General features: G+C 40.2%; 1 pseudogene; it reads right to left on the bottom strand.

The window, feature by feature from the left end:
* Window positions 1-410: 410 nt before the first annotated feature.
* On the bottom strand, window positions 411-1798 carry LOC103196951 (annotated as a pseudogene).
* Window positions 1799-18927: the final 17129 nt, after the last annotated feature.

The following is an 18927-nucleotide window of genomic DNA, read 5'->3' as shown; positions in this document are numbered from 1 at the left end:
TTAGTAGAAGCTAAATAGTACTAGTAAAAGCATAGCAGATTCTCATATTAGCCAGAATAAACCAGTTACTACGGAGTCATTTCTGACTCAGGATGACTCCACATATGTCAAAATAGAATTGTTCTCCATCAGGTTTTCAATGACTCATTTTTTAAAATTAAATCACCAAGCTTTCTTCCAAGTCCCCTCTGGGAGGACTCAAACCTCCAACTTTCCTTTTACCAGTGGAGCTGTTAATTATTTGAACCACCCAAAGACTCCATTAGCCAATATAGGGGGACTTTTGGTCATTTTTCAGTTTGGAAAATGATCTTAAAATCAGAGCGTGATTACAGAGTGGTCTTGTTTCTGTCTTGAGCCATCACAGTCACAGAGTCCTCTTGTCCAATGTGGATGTTCTGTGAAATTGTTCAACAGGGCAACACCTGACTGCACCCCTTCTTCCAGCAGAGAAGCCCAAGTCTTCCCTTACAGAGCCTGGGTCATCAGGAGATGGTTTCAAATCTCCAGTGTGCTCAGTACTCACTGAAGGCAAGAAGTTCTTTCCCACATCCCCTGAGGTTTCAGGCTGCTTTCCTGCCTCCTCCAAATTGGAATTCCCATCTCCATCTGGAACAGCTGCTGGGAGGAACATATTGCTGGGCATTACCATCTCAGAGCTGGGCACCATCATAATGAGCTTCTCTCCACAGACAGGTGCCATGCTGTGGAGGTGCGTGAGGTGCAGCTGGAAGTGGATCTTGTTGGTGAGCATGTCTTAGCACAGAGGGCAGTGAAGCATGTACTGCACTAAATGCTGTGTCATGGCATGTACCTGGAGCCAGATGATGTCAGTGTTGCTGCATTTGCAGCAAGGACAGTAGTACATCTGCCCTGGTTTATTCTCCTCAGATGTTTTTGGTCGCTTTGAAGAGAGGAGACTGAGCTACCTGAGAAAGAGATGTATTTGGAGGTTGCAGGACAATCTGTCAGCTCCTTCTCTGCTTGACTGGAGAAGGCTGTCTACTTGCTCTGTTCTTTCTCGCCTCCATTCTCTTGGTCTTTTTCAAGCTCCTCTGGATCAGCAACTCTTTCACTGGCTCCTTCAACATCATCAATGGCTTCTTGTGGATTGGTAGAGGGGCACCTACAGATGGTAAAAATCTGCCCCAGGTCCTTGTCCTCCTTGGAAAGGCCCTTTTGCAGCCTCTGCAGCTTGTGCAAGCTCTCACTGCACTGGTGCTTCATGGAACACACATGAGGTTCCATGGTGGCATAGTTGCACAAGACGCAGTGGTAGTAGCAGCTCTCTCCCTCAGTGCCACTCTCGTGATGCTTCAGGTGCTTGTACAATTTCAGGCTAGTCTCATGCCTGGAGTTGACAGTGTGCAGCTGCAGCTTCTCTAAGTTGTTGGTGTAGAAGTCACAGGTGTTGCACTTGAGGTGGACAGGGTTGCTGATGGCCACACACTTGGGTCACCACTCATCAGCTTTGCTGCCCTTCTTGATGTGGGGACCATCACCTGGTACTTCTGCACATGTTTGTCTGTCCTGCAGTGCAGCAAGAAGTTGGCCTTCAGTAGGTGTTGTAGTGGCACAGCTTGCGCTGGCACAAGTCCCACATCATGGCCTTCCACTCATCCTCCAGAAGGTTGCATTCCATGGTCATGTGCATCTCCAGTGTGTCCAAGTTGTCCATAGTAAACATGTTGCAGATGGCACACTGGAAGAGCTTCAGCCATGAATTGTTGGTCTGGATGAAGTTCTCATCCAAGTTCATCAGCTCCTCCAACACCAGCTGCCCACCCCTAAGCAGCATGCCTAGGGGGATCTCACCACCACTAGAGCAGGCATCATGGAGGCCATGGGCCTAGTGGGATCCAGCTGGAATCTGTTCTTCATGAACTAGGTGTCTGAGGTGGCATTGTCCATCTTCAAGTTGGGCAGGTTCATGTTCCAGGCGAGGAAGTACTGGTAGAACTTGGTCTCAGTAGGCTAGGGCAGGCTGTTGAGGCCCAGATGGTGGTTGTGCTGGATCTGAGTTATATTCTGCTGCAGCAGCATCATGTTGTCCATGTGCTTCTCATAGATGAGGAGGTGCCTAGCCACATTGGTCTCATAATCACACACCTTACACTGGCAGGTGGGCTTGGTTTTTGGTTTGGTGGGCAAAGGCACTCTATAGGAACTACCGATGTTGGTTCTGGTAGCAGCAGCAGCCTCTGCAGTCACTGCCAGCACCTGCAGTGTGGCTGAAGCCTTGCTCAGCCCCTCTGTTCTACAGGTTCTGGATGTTGTTGAGATACTTGTCAGGATGCATATGAATACTGAGGTTGCCTTTGGTCGTTGTGGGGTAGGTACAAACCTCACAGAGGAAAATACTTATAATCACAGGTGTAGCTCTCACCAAGTGCCAACTGAGGGTGGGGCTGCCCACTTTTGCAGTAGATACATGAGCTCCCAGTCTCCAGGTGCTTCTCCTTCATGTGTGCCTCCAGTATCCGCTAGTATTTGAAGTCCCAGTTGCACTTGAGGGTCCTACATGAGTTACGGGACTGCATCATGCTCATGTGGTTGCCCAGAGAGAAGGAGGAGCCCAGGACCATGTTGCACTTGGGGTGACAGGTCACTTTCAGGTAACCCCAAGATCCAGGTGATAGGAGTCCAACTCCCAGATGTCTGGGGTGGCTTTTCTTTTTCTGGGGACAGATGAAAGCCCATGTATCATTTACCTAAGTATTCAAACAGTAAAAATCAATCTTTTACATAGATCAGACTTTATCCTTCTACATTTACAAATACATCCATAATAAAATGAATAAATAAAAACTCAAAAAGCTTATAAGCTTAGATTTTTGCATGACTAGAATTTGGCAAAATAATAATAAAAAAACACTAAATTTAATTGTTATTCTCTATATCTGAGTGGCCTGTTGATGAGCCAATGATGTGTGTATGACTAACAAAATAAAGACCTACATAATTCATAAATTAGTATGCATTTCTTTCATAAAATCATCTTGCTTCATTTCAGCAAAACCAGCGATTATGTTTTTATGGTAAAGAATGGCAAGAATGGTCTAACAGTTTAAAAAGAAAATGTAATGATATTCAAATATATGAAATTTGGATATTTTGTCATCAAAAAGTATGAAATAAAAAATAATTAAAGTTAAAATTATTTTACACATATTTCCAAAAACAATTATTTTCTCCTAATACTTTCAAAATTATCATAGAAACTAAAAGAAAAGACAAAAATTACTATTGACTATAAAAATTTCAAATACAACTTCCAATAAGATGGAAGAATAGACAGACAAGCAATACAGACCCTCTTCAACAAAGAAAAGAAAAACCAATTGACAGAGATATAGAAGATAATCCTGGAGCCCTGAGCTTTGAAAGGAACTATTCAGAAGTGGATTAGGCACCAACTAGTGGAAAAATCTGAACGAAAACAGTGAGTACAGAGATAGTTGGAGCTGTGGACTGTCAGGACTCTGACAGGACCAACAGCCTGAATATTTCCAAATGGTGTTGGAACCTGAGAATTGACCTAAAGATCAGCCCTGGTCACCCAGGGCTGCAAGAATGACTGTGCTGGTGGTCTATGACTAGGAAGGGAAACTGCAAGGAGGGAGACAGTCTGAGCTATTGACTTTCTGCTGTCCGGAGGGCACAGTCATTTTGATCGTTTACAAGTAGAGGCCATTTTGGATATTTAAAGTGACCGAGGGCGCAGCCATTTTGAATGTTTAGGAGCAGTGGCCATTTTGGATATTTAAAGTGATAGCTTTCTCATTCAGATTCCAGGGACCTACAAATAGGCTTTGTTTGCAAAGGTCAGCAGGGACATACGAAAGCCTTGACAACAGGAAAGGGGACAGGTGGTGAGTGTATAAGTGCTGTCAACTAGCAAATAGAGGAGCACAGTACCCTAACTGCATAGATAACATACAAAGAAAACAAAAGTCATGGGCAAGTCACTCCAACATACAATCACCAATTAAATATAAACACAAAAATGTCGCAATGCCTCAGAGACAACAGAGCACCACAGTCCACACAAAGAAGCAAGATAAAGCAGGAGAAACAAGGGACCAGGACACAGACCCAAAACACATCCCTGAGGAAGACGTAGCATTAGTATTACGAAAACATAAGTAAATCTCATTAAATATTTTTATAAACATAAAACTATTTGCAGTTCCAGCATTAAATGTCCATTTGGTTGCCAATCTGGAAAATTATCACCAGTATTATATCTAAACCTACACATATAAAATTTAAGTCATATGGAGAACTGACACCAATTCTACTCAAATTATTACTGAATATAGAAAAGGAGGGAATACTCCTAAGTTTATTTTATGAAGCAGGAATACACCTGATACCAAAGTCAGGCAAAGGCACAACTAAAAAAGAAAATTAGAGACCAATATCCCTCATGGATATAGACAAAACTTCTCAAAATCCTAACCAATAGAATCCAACCACCTAACATAATGCATTTGGGAGCTCTGGTGGCATAGTGCCTGTTCTGGTTACCTAGTGCTGCTCCAGCAGGAATATACTACAAATGGGATGGCTTTAACAAACAGAAGTTTATTCTTAGAATTTGGAGGCTTTAAATCCAAGTGCAAAATGCCAGGCTCTAAGGGTTGGGTAAAAGCCCCTCAACCTTGAGCTTTAGCTCTGCCTCCAGCTCCTGGCCCACTGAAGCTAGAGGCTTTTCTTCACTCAGACAGCTGCTGGCTGCTGAGACTAACAAGCTCAAGATTGACAAGTGAAAAGGCACAGTCCCAATGTTACCAAACCACATGGCAGACCATTAATTCAAGTCCATTGGAAGTCCCAAGCTCAGTGGAGCATGGCAGGCTCCTGAACAACAACATGGCTACATGCAGGGTTCAAGCATGCCATAAGCTAGAGACCATTCCCAAAGCTGTTTCTTATATACAGAAAGCAGACCACATACCCAAAGCAGCTACTCAGTTTCTCCAATAGATTCTACCATGGAATTAATTACTAATCTCACCATGGGGAATAACTACATTCAGCTGCCCAGCCACCCAACCAGGCCCAGTCAAGTTGAACCACAAACTTAACCACCACAATGCCTAAGGCATTTGACTGCTAACCAGAAGGCTGGAAGATCAAACCCAACAGCCACTCCTCAGAAGGAAGACTGGGCAATCTACTTCTATAGAGATACCGCCTCAGAAACCCAAAGTGGGGTCGCTATGAGTAGTAACGGACTTGCCAGCACTAAGTTTGGTTTTCAGAACATACCACATTGTGACCAAGTGGGATTCATTTAAAAAAAAAAGTAAGTCATGTAAAATTGAAAATTTTCCTCAGCAACCATGCTCAAACTGTTGAGAATACCTTGCTAATTTCATAAGTATCTCCCTATCCATGAACTGAAACATAAAAAGAAGAAAATGGGCTCTCAGCACTACTAGGAAATTACATTTCTTTATGTAAAAAGCTATTGCATTTATGCTGTCTAAGAGGAAGGGTTTGACAAGTTCACTAATGTCTTTCCTCTTACCTAAGTGCTTTGGCCACTCAAATGCTTGCTGCACTCTGAAATACTTTCTACCTCTGATATCTTCAGTGGCACAAACCACAAACCTTCATGGCACACAAACACAGACACCTTGTCTTTCAAAGACATAGGACAAAAGATGTAGAAAAGCATTTCACTGGTGCCTGAATAGTGTTAGTCATGAGAAAAGACATGTATAACTATGGGTTATGCTGTTATTGGTCTGACGAAGGTGTCCTTTTATTCTATTTTGGGGCTTAGCACAGGGGCCTCTCTTGCTCCCACTTCTTGAAACTTTTTCTTCTCTTTCCAGATCAGCCAAGTTTGGCAGAGGGGAGCACCAATGAGAATCTCACCAAAACTGGAGCCACTGGAGTTTGGAAAATCCCATATAAGTGAGAGAAGTTGTCCAGAGCAAAGAAATATATCAGAATTTGGGAGTTGGAAATAGGTGGCAATGAGAAGAGAGAGAGAGACCATCATATGGGCCACTCTTCTTTTGAACGCCTCAATTTGTAAGAGCTTGTGTAGCACAATGGGATACTCGTTGCATTGTAGGCTTGATTCCCTCCTCACTGAACTGCCCTTTGTGAGGTACAGCTGACCCTAAAGTAAAATAATTGCTTATATCTTCCTTACAGCTCACAGGACATTGGTATGGGGAAGAGTAGTAAATCAGGAGGTATCAGGGACAGAAGGGTAATGGTCCCATTATTCTGGGAAGGCTTTGATAGAGACTGAGGGTCACCATTGAGGAGGAAGGAGCACTGATCCAATCCTGTATACTACCAGTTTCCTCTGGTAGCAGCAGCAGCAGCAAAGAGACCACAGAAATAAACTAACTCTCTTGAGTAGTCCCCTCCCTCTACCTCCTATTTCTTGTCATGAGACAGAAACAAGAGATAGGAATGCTTCCTAACCCAGACTACTCTTGAAAGTGAGGAAACTCATTTCTCTTGTAATTCTGTAATTCCAGCTTACAAAAATTCTGAAATCTCTGCCCTCACCCTGCTCCTCTCCTTACTCCAGTAACTCCATTCTTAGGGAACACAGTTTCGAGTCAAGAAACCAGATTTTTGCTGAGGAGGTAGCTCCACCTACTGTACATAAAACAAGATTCGAGGTTCATCAAACACACTTGGCCTAGTGACCTCCACTCCCACTAGATCTCCACAACCTTCTTTTACTGATTTTAAAAAAAGGTTTAGAAAACAGGTTCTATGCACTCGATTTTGCTCAGCTGCTGAAGTTGCAAAGATAAATGATAGACTTCAGTCTCAAGGAGTCCAGTAGAGTCCCAGAGAATGCTACATCCTTTCCATCAATAAAGAGCTCTGGTGGCACAGTGGGTTAAAGCTAACCAAAGCCTGCTAACCAAAATGTTGGCAGTTCAAATGCACCAACCATTCTGTGGACAAAGATGATGCAGTCTGCTTCCATAAAGAGTTACACCCTTGGAAATCTATGGGGTAATTCTACTCTGTCCTGTAGGGTCACTATGAGTAGAATGTACTCAATGGCAGTGGGTTTGGTCTAGTTTTGGGTTCTGTATTAATATTATGCACTCTTAAAAACCACAGCATTGCTTAAATCTCTGTCCTTACAAAAAATATTTGTGCCTGTTTTACTCTGAAGAAAAATTGGATAAGGTTAAAGGGAAGATAATTTAAAATCATTTTACAGTTAATTTATTCCTGCTAATGGGAGCCACTCCTCAGAAGGAAGACTGGGCAATCTACTTCTATAGAGATACCGCCTCAGAAACCCAAAGTGGGGTCGCTATGAGTCGGGACCAACTCGACAGCACAAAACAACAACAATGGTATTTTATACAAACTATTGGTTATTTGTTGATATTGGTTGGTGGCTCTGTGCCATGACATGTAGCTCACCTCAGATAACTTACACATTTGAGTCCTTAGATTATTATAGATCTATTACGGGTTTTAAATAGAGCTCTAGCGGTGCTGTGGGTGAAGCAGTGGGCTGCTAACCAAAAGATCAGCAGTTTGAACCCATCAGCTGCTCCGTGGGAGAGCAATGAAGCAGTCTGCTTCAGTAAAGATTTACAGCCTTGGAAACCCTAAGGGGATTGCTAGAAGTAGGAATCAACCCAATAACAGTGAGTTTTTCAGTTTATTATGGGTTTTAATAGATTTTTAAAATTTAATTATGTCATTTCATCCTTGCCACAACCCTTAAAAGTAGGCATATTAACCATTCTCTTTTAATAGATGAGAAGAATGAGTTTTAGAGGTTGAGTAACTTGCTCAAGGTCACACAGGGGTGGAGTTGGGATTGAAATTAGATCTGTTTGGCTCAAAGACAGTGTCTTTTCCAGTCTAGCCACACTGGTAAATGTTACATACTACAGTTTGCAACACCAGCTAAATAAGAAGTTTGCTCCTAAAAATCTGTGAGAAATGCTACACAGTCCAGTTCCAGTTCCATCCCTTCTCTTTGTGTTCCATTCTCCCCACATACCCATCGGTGGACAAATGTAATGACTTGCTGGATGTGCTACTCCAGTTTCATGAACAGGTTGAAAGACTGGACACCAGAACTAGAGAAGGAACTAACTCTGCTTTGAAATGGCTCCTGCATTTTTGCAAAATAAAATGACTACTCCTACAAGCCACTGAATTAATGTAAACATTCATAAAAAACCCACTGCCATCGAGTTGGTTTGAACCTCCAGACTTCTGGTGAGCAGTCAGATACCCTAGGCACTATGCCACGAGACCTCTTAACATTTATATATCAGAATTTAGTTGATTAAAGACTCTGGTAGCATAGTGGCTAAGACACTTGCCTGCTAACCAGACGGCTGGCAGTTCAAACCCACCAGCCACTCCTGGGAAGGAAGGTTGGGCAATCCTACTTCCGTAGTGATACTGCCTCAGAAACCCAAGGAGGGGTCTCTATGAGTCGGGTTTGACTCAACGGCACATAACAACAACAAGAACAACTTTAAAATAGAGTTTTGTACAGTCTTATTCCCCAACTAATAATGCCCTATAGGACAACTTTCAGCTTTTAATACCCAAACTTCATAGAAAATATGTATCTTTCACTATAGTTATTTTATTTTGGCTGGTATTTACATAGTAAGGATTTATATTTATATTCCTAAAACTCATTAAAACATGTGAAAGAAAATGATTTATAGGAAAATTTAGCAATTCCAAATACAATTGGGAAAATGTCAGATTCATGTATAGACAGCTTAAAAGCTGAAAAGTGTTAGCAGAGGGGAAGTGCAGTGTGTTTGAATGCAAAGCAATCATTTGTTAATCACTATTTTTACTGTTAGGTGATCAGAAATCAACATTGTAAGCATTTTAATACTATTATTATGCACATAAGTAATGCATAATTACTGCTTTAGTGTCATTTTAGCAAATTGGTGGGGAAGGAGTAATAGTATATCATACTTTATATTTCCCATCTAAAGTACTGGGGTGTTCTGGTTACCTCGTGCCGCTCTGACAGGAATATATCACAAATGGGATGCTTGAACAAACTGGAGTTTATTCTCTTAGAGTTCAGGAGGCTAGAAGTCCGAGTTCCAAGTGCCAGGCTCTAGGGGCTGTATGAAAGCCCTTCGACCTTGGGCTTCAGCTCTGCCTCCTGCTCCCAGCCCACTGAATCTAGAGGCATCTCTTCACTCAAGCAGCTACTGGCTGCTGATGCTAACAAGCCCAAGATCAACAAATAAAATGTCACAGTCCCAATGTTACCAAACCATACAGCAGGCCATTAATTCAAGTCCATTGAAAGTCCCAAGGTCGGCAGAACATGGCAGGCTGCTGAACAATGGCACAGCCACATGCAAGGTTCAAGCTTGCTACAAGCTAGAGACCATGCCCCAAGGCTTCTCCTTATATACAGGAAGCAGACCATATTCCTAAGGCAGCTACTCAGCTGCTCACAGTAGATTCCACCATGGAATTGATTGCCAGTCTCATCATGGGGAATAACTACCACCAGCTGCCCAGCCACTCAACCAGGCCCAGGTAAGTTGACACACAAACTTAACTACCACATGGAGAATGAGCTCCAAGTCAGCATTTGTTGCACAGAACGTCTGAGTTTCAGAAATGAATTACAGATATTAAACAGGTCATATATAACTTTATTTTAATAACTAAGGTGCCAGCAATAGTTTATTAGGGATCATTCCGACTCATAGGACCCCCATTGGGTTTCCAAGGCTATAAATCTTTACGGAAGTAGATTACTCCATCTTCCTTCCGTGGAGCAGCTGGTGGGTTTGAACCACTGACTTTCTGATTAGCACCCAAATACCTTATCCACGACACCACCAGAGTTCCTTTTTGTTTGTCTATCTTAAGAAAATACAAACCAAGTATTCATTTCTCTTCCTACACCTTGGAAATCAACAAGCTTTAATTGCTTCATTTTGGGACTCAGTTCCATTTGAATCACAACAGCCACTGGATAAACAAAACAAGAAGATTGGAGCTTGTTCCTCTCTGTGTCAGCAAACATTGGTAGCAAGGTCTTTGGTTGACAAAAAGGCCTTTGTAATGTTGCCAAAACTCCTAGGAGACATTAAAGATACTGTAACAAATGTTGACTGCACAAAGATGCTGGCTGCCAGGACTCCGTCATCACAACAATTTTTCATATTTACTAAATGTTCACTGTTTATTGAAATTGTATTAATTGTTTAAATACAGTTAATAGAAAGAAAATTCTCCTTCCTCTTCTCCTAGAGTAAAAAATGGGCACACAGATATGGACATGTACTAAGGCAGCTTTTCAGAAGAGGATGAAGTGCCCGATGTAGGGTCAGCAAAACCCTTTTTGTTTCACCACAAAAGGCATAGTCACCAAGTTACCACTGAAAAGTGCTCAAAACTTCTGGGTTCTTGTTTGGAGACTTCTAGTGTAGGCCTTGAGGCTTCCAAAGATACAAAAACTCATTCTTCATTGACAAAGAAAATGATAGAAGAGGTGCTCATGTTTATTAAATAAAGTCCATTAGGTCTCTATTTGCGAATGTATGAGCTGGAGAAAGAAAATCTATTTTTTTTTTAGTGCATCCGTACCTAAAGATGGATCTGTTTAAGACATTTGGGAGATAAACAAGGCACTTGCTTAGAAATTTCCATACTTTATAGATGGAAAAGTTTTGCATTTATGCATTTTTAAATCAAATATGCAGTCGCTGTGAGTCAGAATCAACTCGATGGCAATGGATTTGGGTTTTGTTTTTTTGTTTTAATGTAACGCTTAATATATTTTATCAACAACTTTATCTTACATTATCTCTGTTTATAGAGGCAGGGAATAACTGCTGGTTCAAGTTGTACCCTAACTAACTAAACTTCTTTTTGTCATATAAGCATATTAAGATATCTAAATATAGAAACACACATCTCACTTTAAAATGGGACAGACAGTTTACTCCCAGAAAGAAACTTGTATTATTTTTTTCCTCTCCCTGGGAAGATTGCCAGAGGGCGTGGGGGTGGCCAAAGTTTTTACAGATATGCAAGCATACCTTGTATGTATGACATTGTATTTTGAAAATACAGAGCAATTATTTAGGACATAGATTATATTCCATATGTTATACATCAGTTATTTCCATTATCAAACACTCTACAAGCAAAAACTGAAACACAAACACATAACCTGCTTCCTTCCTTTTCCAACAAACATTCAGATTTGTGGTGTCTTAACAACGATGATAGCAAAAAAACCCACTGGCATTGAATAGATTCCCACTCATAATGGTCCTATAGGACAGAGCAGAACTTCCCCCATAGCGTTTCCAAGGTTGTAAACCTTCACTGAAACAGATTGCCTCATCTTTCTCCTGCAGAGCAGCTGGTGGTCGAATCGCCAACCATTTGGTTAGCAAAAAAATGCTTTAACCACTGCACCACGAGAGCTCCATCTGAACCAAAGTAGATACTAAATAAATTTTAGTTTCTTTTGCTATAAAAATCCCTTCAGGTATTGTAATGTGACAAAGAAGGACCACAGCTCATAACTGCTGCCAAGATTTGGATACTTTTTGTAATGAAAATAAACAATATATGTTGTTGTTGTTATTTGCCATCGAGTCGGCCCCGACTCATAGTGACCCCTCCTTGGGTTTCCGAGGCAGTATCATTACGGAAGTAGGAATGCCCAACCTTCCTTCTGGGGAGTGGCTGGTGGGTTTGAACCGCCAGCCTTCTGGTTAGCAGTCAAGTGCCTTAGGCACTATGCTACCAGAGCTCCTAAACAATAATAGCTACTTACAATAAGATGAATGCTCCTCACAATCATAAAAGCAAACATTAGAATCCATGCTGTACAATGCCATTTATATAAAGTTACAAAAGCAGGCAGAATCCCACTCTAGTATTTAGGAATGTATGCTTCAGTCATAAAACTGTAACTAAAAGCAAGAAAGCAACTTTCCCCCAGAAAAACAATATTGTGATTGCCTGTGTGGGGAAAGGAGGAAACAATGATTGGGAGAAGACAAGACATGCAGGGCACTTCTAGAGTAATAGCAATGTTAAGGATACTGGTTCTGCTTTAAAATAAATGAGAATTGAAATGTACTTGTGAGTGTGTGTACTTTTCTATAAATGTTTCATTACATAATGAGTAACTTTGAAAAAATGAGTTTGTGGATCCAAATATATGTCAAAAGCCTTAAAAAAAAAAAAAAAATCCATGAGAATCAAAGTACAAACTTGAGTATATCCCACCTGAATTAGAGACCAGCTGAAGAATAGATTTGACGCACTGAACACTGATGACAGAAAACCCGATGAATTGTGGGATGACATCAGGAACATCATACATGAAAAAAAAAAAAAAAAAAGGCTAATATTCTCTGCCACGCGGCCTTCACAGATATACAGACATAACCCCTTATTAAAGTTTTACGCCAAATGACAGGTATTTGGTGGTTCGGTGGCAGAATTCTCACCTTCCTTGTGGGATACTCATGTTTAATTCTCAGCCAATGCACCTCACACACAGTCACCACTGATTTATCAGTGGAAGCTTGAGTGTTGTTTTGATGGTGGGACAGGTTTTAGCAGAGCTTCCAGAGTAAGAGCACCTAGGAAATCTACTTCTGAAAATCATCCAATAAAAACTGTATGGATCACAACAGTGTGAGCCACAACTGATTATGGGGTTGGCACAAGATCAGGCAGCACTTCGTTCCATTTGCATGGAGTCGCCTTGAGTCAGAGATAAATCGACAGCAGCTGAAAGCAACATACCTAATGATATTTACTGAAAAATTATGAATACTTTGGAAATGAATATAGCCTACATGTTGTTGTTGTTATGTGCCGTCGAGTCAGCCCTGACTCATAGTGACCCCTCCTTGGGTTTCCAAGGCAGTATCACTAAGGAAGTAGGATTGCCCAACCTTCCTTCCAAGGAGTGGCTGATGGGTTTGAACCGCCAGCCATCTGGTGAGCAGTCAAGTGCCTTAGCCACTATGCTACCAGAGCTCCCAGCCTACATGTAGCAATATATAATGGATTAAATAAATTATGCTGATAAACTATACAGTTTAATTATAAATATGATATAATTTTAATTATGTATTTTTTTAAAAAATGAACCATAGGAAAAAAAGACTTGAAAAGCATATGATAAAATGTTAATAGTGAGCTTAGGCAGTGAAATTTAGCTGGTTTCCTTTCTTCTTAAAGCTTTACCTTTGTTTTATTGTTGTTAGGTGGCATCAAGACTGTTCCAACTCACAGCAAGCCTACGTACATACAACAGAACAAAACACCGCCTGGTCCCACGCCATGTTAAGAATCTTTGCCACGCTTGAGCCTATCATCACAGTGACTGTTCAACCCATTTCATTAAGGGCCTTCCTCTTTTTCACTGACCCTCTACTTACCTGCCATGATATCCTTCTCCAGGCACTGGTCCCTTCTGACATCATGACCAAAGCATGAGAGATGAAGTCTGGACATGCTTGCGTCTAAAGAACAAACCAGCTGTACTTCCTCCAAGACTGATTTATTCATTTTTCTAGCAGTCCCTGGTACATTCAATATTCTCCCTCAACACAACAATTCGAGTATATCAGTTCTTCTGTGGTCTTCTTTATTTATTGCTCAGCTTTCACATACAAGTGAGGCTACTGAAAATACCATGGTTTGAGTCAGACCCACCTTAGTCTTTAACATATTAAAGAGCTCCTTTGCAGTAGATTTGTCTAATACAATACATCATTTGATTTCTTGACTGCTGCTTCTATAGGTGTGGATTGTAGGTCCTAGTAAAATTAAATTTTTGAAAACTTTAATTTTGTCTCCATTTATCATGATGTTGCTAATTGGTCCAGTTGTGAGGATATTTGCTTTCTTTATATTGAAGTGTAGTTCATACTGAAAACTGTAGGCTTTGATCTTCATCAGTGAGTGCTTCATGTCTTCTTTACTTTCAGCAACAAAAGTTGTGTCATCTGCATATCACAGGTTATTAATGAATCTTCCTCCAATCCTGATGCTGACTTCTTCTTCAAAAGATGCACATTTTCAGATTATTTGCTCTGCATACAGTTTGAATAAATATGGTGAAAGGATACAACCTTAATGCACCTCTTTCTTAATTTTAATCCACACAGTATCCCCTTGTTCTGTGGTCTTCTGCGGTCTTCTTCTTCAAAAGATCCACATTTTCAGATTATTTGCTCAGAATACAGATTGAATAAATATGGTAAAAGATACAACCCTAATGCACCTCTTTCTTTATTTTAATCCATGCAGTATCCCCTTGTTCTGTCCAAATGATTGCCTCTTAGTCTACAAACACATTTGTCATGAGCACAATAAAGTTTTCTGGAATTCCATTTTTTGCAATGTTATCCATAATTTGTTATGATCCACACAGTGACTGCCTTTGTGCAGTCAATAAAACACAGGTAAACATCTTTCTGGTATTCTTTGCTTTCAGCTGAAATTGATCTGACATCAGCAATGATATCCCTCATTCCATGCCCACTTCTGAATCCATTTTGAAGTTTTGGCAGTTCCCTGTTGATGTACTACTGCAATTATTTACTAGTTATTTTTAGCCAATTTTTCTTGTGTGTGATATTAATGATATGGTTCAATAATTTCTGCATTCTTCATGGATCATCTTTCTTTGGAATGGGTAAAAATGTGGATCTCTTCCAGTCAGTTGGCCAATTCCTGGAGCCTTATTTTTCATCAATTCCTTCATTACAGCTTTGACTTCTTCCTTCAATGTCCTAAGTTCTTGATCATTTTTAAAATTAAAAAAGAAAAATAAAAAAAGACTGTTACTCAGTTTGGGCAGATCCCTTACACAACCATGTCTTTACCAGATATATTCATATTTGGCTGTGCCACATATTGGAGTTTCAAAAGCCTTATTTCTCAGTTGTTGTTGTTGTTGTTATGTGCCGTCAAGTTGGACCGACTCATAGCGACCCCTCCTTGGGTCTCCAAGGCAGTATCTCTACGGTAGTAGATCACCCAATCTTCCTTCTGAGGTTTGAACCACCAGCCTTCTGGTTAGCAGTCAAATGCCTTAGGCACTGTGCTGCCAGAGCTCCTAAGATTTGCTACAAATAAAAATAAGACTAGCTAAACCCCTCAAGAAAATATGGTAGCAACATCTAATAATGAGATTCGGCATAAGCTGATTGATAGATACCATATTAACCAGTGATTCTCAACATTTGGAGGGAGTATGGGATAGTTACAAATGCTTGCGAGAATCTTTTGAAAGCCAGTAAAAAGCACCCATGTGTGCATACACACATGCACACACACACATGTATTCATACATACATTTTTTTCATATAATTTCAGGGGTTTGTGAAATCTATGAAGTCTATCCATGTTGTTGTTAGGTGCTGTTGAGTTGTCTCCGACTCATAACAACCCCATGCACAGCAGAACGAAACACTGCCCGATCCCGCGCCAGCTCCATGATCCCTGCTGGGGATCCATAGATGCTTAGTTTTAAACCCCTGCCTACCTAAACATAAGCATGAATAGCAACAGCAATAGACTAGCACTAAGTATCTAAATGGCTGTAAAAAACATACCTTAATTATTCAGGAAGTAGCTAGAACAAACATTTTTCCTCCTCAAGCTTCAATAAACCTCTACAAAGAAAACAGTAGAAATACCCCCACTGATTGACCACCATGAAGTTTTCAAGATTGGCAGTATCTTATCTTTCCTTCCCATACAAAGAAACGTAGAAGTCTTGCAAATAACCCTTCAAGAGCAATGAATAAGTCCCTACTTCCTTCTACATTACATAAAGAGGAAACCTAAAGTTTTCTATGCAATTATGTCTTCCTTGCTCCTAGTCCTGGACCCAGATGGATGACAATAGAAATATAAAGCTGATGAGGCAGCTCCAGGCATGAGACCAACCTCTCTTGCTCAGACTTCCCTGGCAAGTGGATCTGAGATACTTGAAGGAAAGAACAAAGGAGGCCCTCAAAGCCCTGACATGCTCTACAATATGCTTGCCAAGAATCTCCCAGCATACCACAGATTATCATTCATACGTGTTTGGCCATATTCTTTCCTTCCACCTCCTTATCCCAAAATGTATTTATTAGATTATGACCAGAAATCAGTTTTATGTTGCCCTCCACTATTCTTTTTACCCCCACAAGACTGAAAAGCTGGCTACGATTTAGTGATATTTATGTTTAAAAATATACCAAAGAACTAACCCAAACCCACTGCTGTCAAGTTGATTATGACTCATAGCAAAACTATAGGACAGAGGAGAATTGCCTCATAAGGTTTCCAAGGCTATAAATCTTTATAGAAGCAGCTTGCCACATCTTTCTCCTATGGAGCAGGTGGTGGGTTTGAACCACCAAATTTTGGTTGGTTTAAAAAAAAAATCAGGAGCTCTAGTGGCATAGTGTCTAAGGCATTTGACTGCTAACCAGAAGGCTGGTGGTTCAAACCCACCAGCCACTCCTTGGAAGGAAAATTGGACAATCTACTTCTGTAGAGATACCACCTTGGACACCCAAGGAGAGATCGCTAGAAGTCTTTGATTGGTAGCTAAGAACTTAACCACTGTACCAGAGTTTCTGTCTATAAATACAAATACCTGGCACCTTACATGTTACTAACTAGCTTTTGGAGGTAGCAAAGATGCAGGACCAGGTTGCAGTACTTAAGCTAATGCTTTTTCTCTGTAGCCTTAATCCATATCTCTATCAATTACCCCAGTGCCTCATCAGAGAAGAACACAGACTACAACTAGAAAATACAGGAAGACCACAAAAAATAAATTCAGATTGAACACATATAATAAATTCTTTACTATGTGCCAGAACTGCAATTTAGCTGCTTTCAATGATTTTATTTTACCAAACACAATATCCCTGTAAGAATCTCTTGTTATGGATGAGGAAGCCAAGGCTCAGAGAAGTGAAGTGATTTCAGGGACACAGATGGCCATTGTTATGTGCATTTTTTGTAATGCTTTCATATTACATATAACTTTGTAATGCTCCTAAACCACATATATCTACAATATGTAATGGAATTATTATGCTGTTTTGTAAGGATCTTAAGCCACTGGGGCATGAATTATCTATAATATGATCTAGGAGAAAAAAATTTTGAACTTACCAAAACCAAATCCACTACCATAGAGTAGATTCTAACTCATAGCAACCCTATAGGACACAGTAGAACTGCCCCGTAGGGTTTCTGCCTCATCTGTCTCCTGTAGAGCGGCTAGTGGGTTCAAACTGCCAAGATTTTGGTTAGCTTTAACCACTACTCCACAAGAGCTCTTTATGAATTTAGACATAGAAATATAGAAGTATATGAAGAATGTGGTAAATACCATTTAAGTTGACTCTACCTCTGCATACTGTGATAACATATGGTTAATCTCTGTAAACAACCTTGAGACGTAAATCATAAACAACTTCCTTAATCTCCAAACCTTGGATAAAAGATGTGACATTTGATTACTGTCTAACCCCAGGAGGAAGATGTAACATACTAGTCTTTGATGTCACGTTGGCCCTTCTTGTGTGAGGCCAAGGTGAGAAATTCATATATAAGTACTGGATGTCTTTTCTTTCAAGGAGAGAAAGTGACAAAATTACTCTTTCTAGTCTCTTACTTTTTCTGAAGACTGAGAGTCTGCTGTGGCTCTGTCCTCCATTGCTGATTTCAGACCCTCGATACGAGGAAACTCTGACAAGTTCCAGTCACAGTAAAGTCTTCTTCCCAAGACCACTCATTAAAGGTAAATGCCTGAAATCTAAAAATTTGGACTCTAACCATTGAACTAACAATGTAATTATTAATTCTGATTCTCCAGCTCTAAATAAACATCTTCAGGTCTTAATTGAATTTTTGCCATAATGGGCTTGCAATAAATTAAATGAATTTATGCATGAGAAATCTTAATATTTCTCAAGTTATTTTAAAAGAAAATCCTACAGAATAGCCATAAATCTTCTCAGAGAAATAAAGCATTTGGCTTAGACTTATACTGAAATAAGTTTTCTGCCATAACCAATGTGTTATAGTAATCAAGGACACTATCACTTTGTGAGTTTAAAATCAATATCCCTCAACAATAATTTGCTAATAGATCTCTTTCAGACCCACTCTCCATTTGCCATGAGACCTTAAGCATTGTGAGAATTGTTTGCCTGATAGTCAAACCTACCATTTCTATGCTTCTCTTTTATATATAATGAGGAAGGCAATATCAGACTCTTCCTCACTTCCAATGCATACATCAAGAGCAAAAATAAGTTATGTGGATCATAACTCAAAATGCACAAACAGCAGAAGAGAAACCAGATGATTGGGACCTTCTAAAAATTAATTTTTTATGTGCTTCCAAAGACTTCTCCAGAAGAGTCAAAAGAGAGCCTACAGACTGGGAAAAAATCTGACAAGGGAATTATCTCTAGAATTTATAGAAAACTCCAAACCTCAATAACAAAAATACAAACAATCCAATTAAAAAATGGGCAGAAGACATGAATAGACACTTCACCAAGTAGGATATACAAGCAGCCAACAAACATATGAAGAAATGCTCACGATCATTAGCTATTAGAGAGATGCAAAACAAAATGATGAGATACCATCTTGCTCCAGCACTAGTAGCAAAGTTCAATAAGAGAGAAAATAACAAATGCTGGCAAGGAAGTGGAGAGATTGGTACTCTCATAAACTGCTGGTGGGACTGTAAAATGGTACAACCATTGTGGAAAGCAGTATGGTGATTCCTTCAAAAGTTGGAATTAGAAATACCATTTGATCCAGCCATTCCATTACTAGGTATATACCCTAAAGAATTGAGAGCCATGACAAGAACAGACATATGCACACCCATGTTCA

Source organism: Orycteropus afer, unplaced genomic scaffold, assembly GCF_000298275.1.
Source record: "Orycteropus afer afer isolate SDZICR_OR568_19922 unplaced genomic scaffold, OryAfe1.0 scaffold00071, whole genome shotgun sequence".
Taxonomy (NCBI): Eukaryota; Metazoa; Chordata; class Mammalia; order Tubulidentata; family Orycteropodidae; genus Orycteropus; species Orycteropus afer.
The sequence above is the reverse complement of the archived record's forward strand: the minus strand, read 5'-3'. Positions and strand labels throughout refer to the sequence as shown.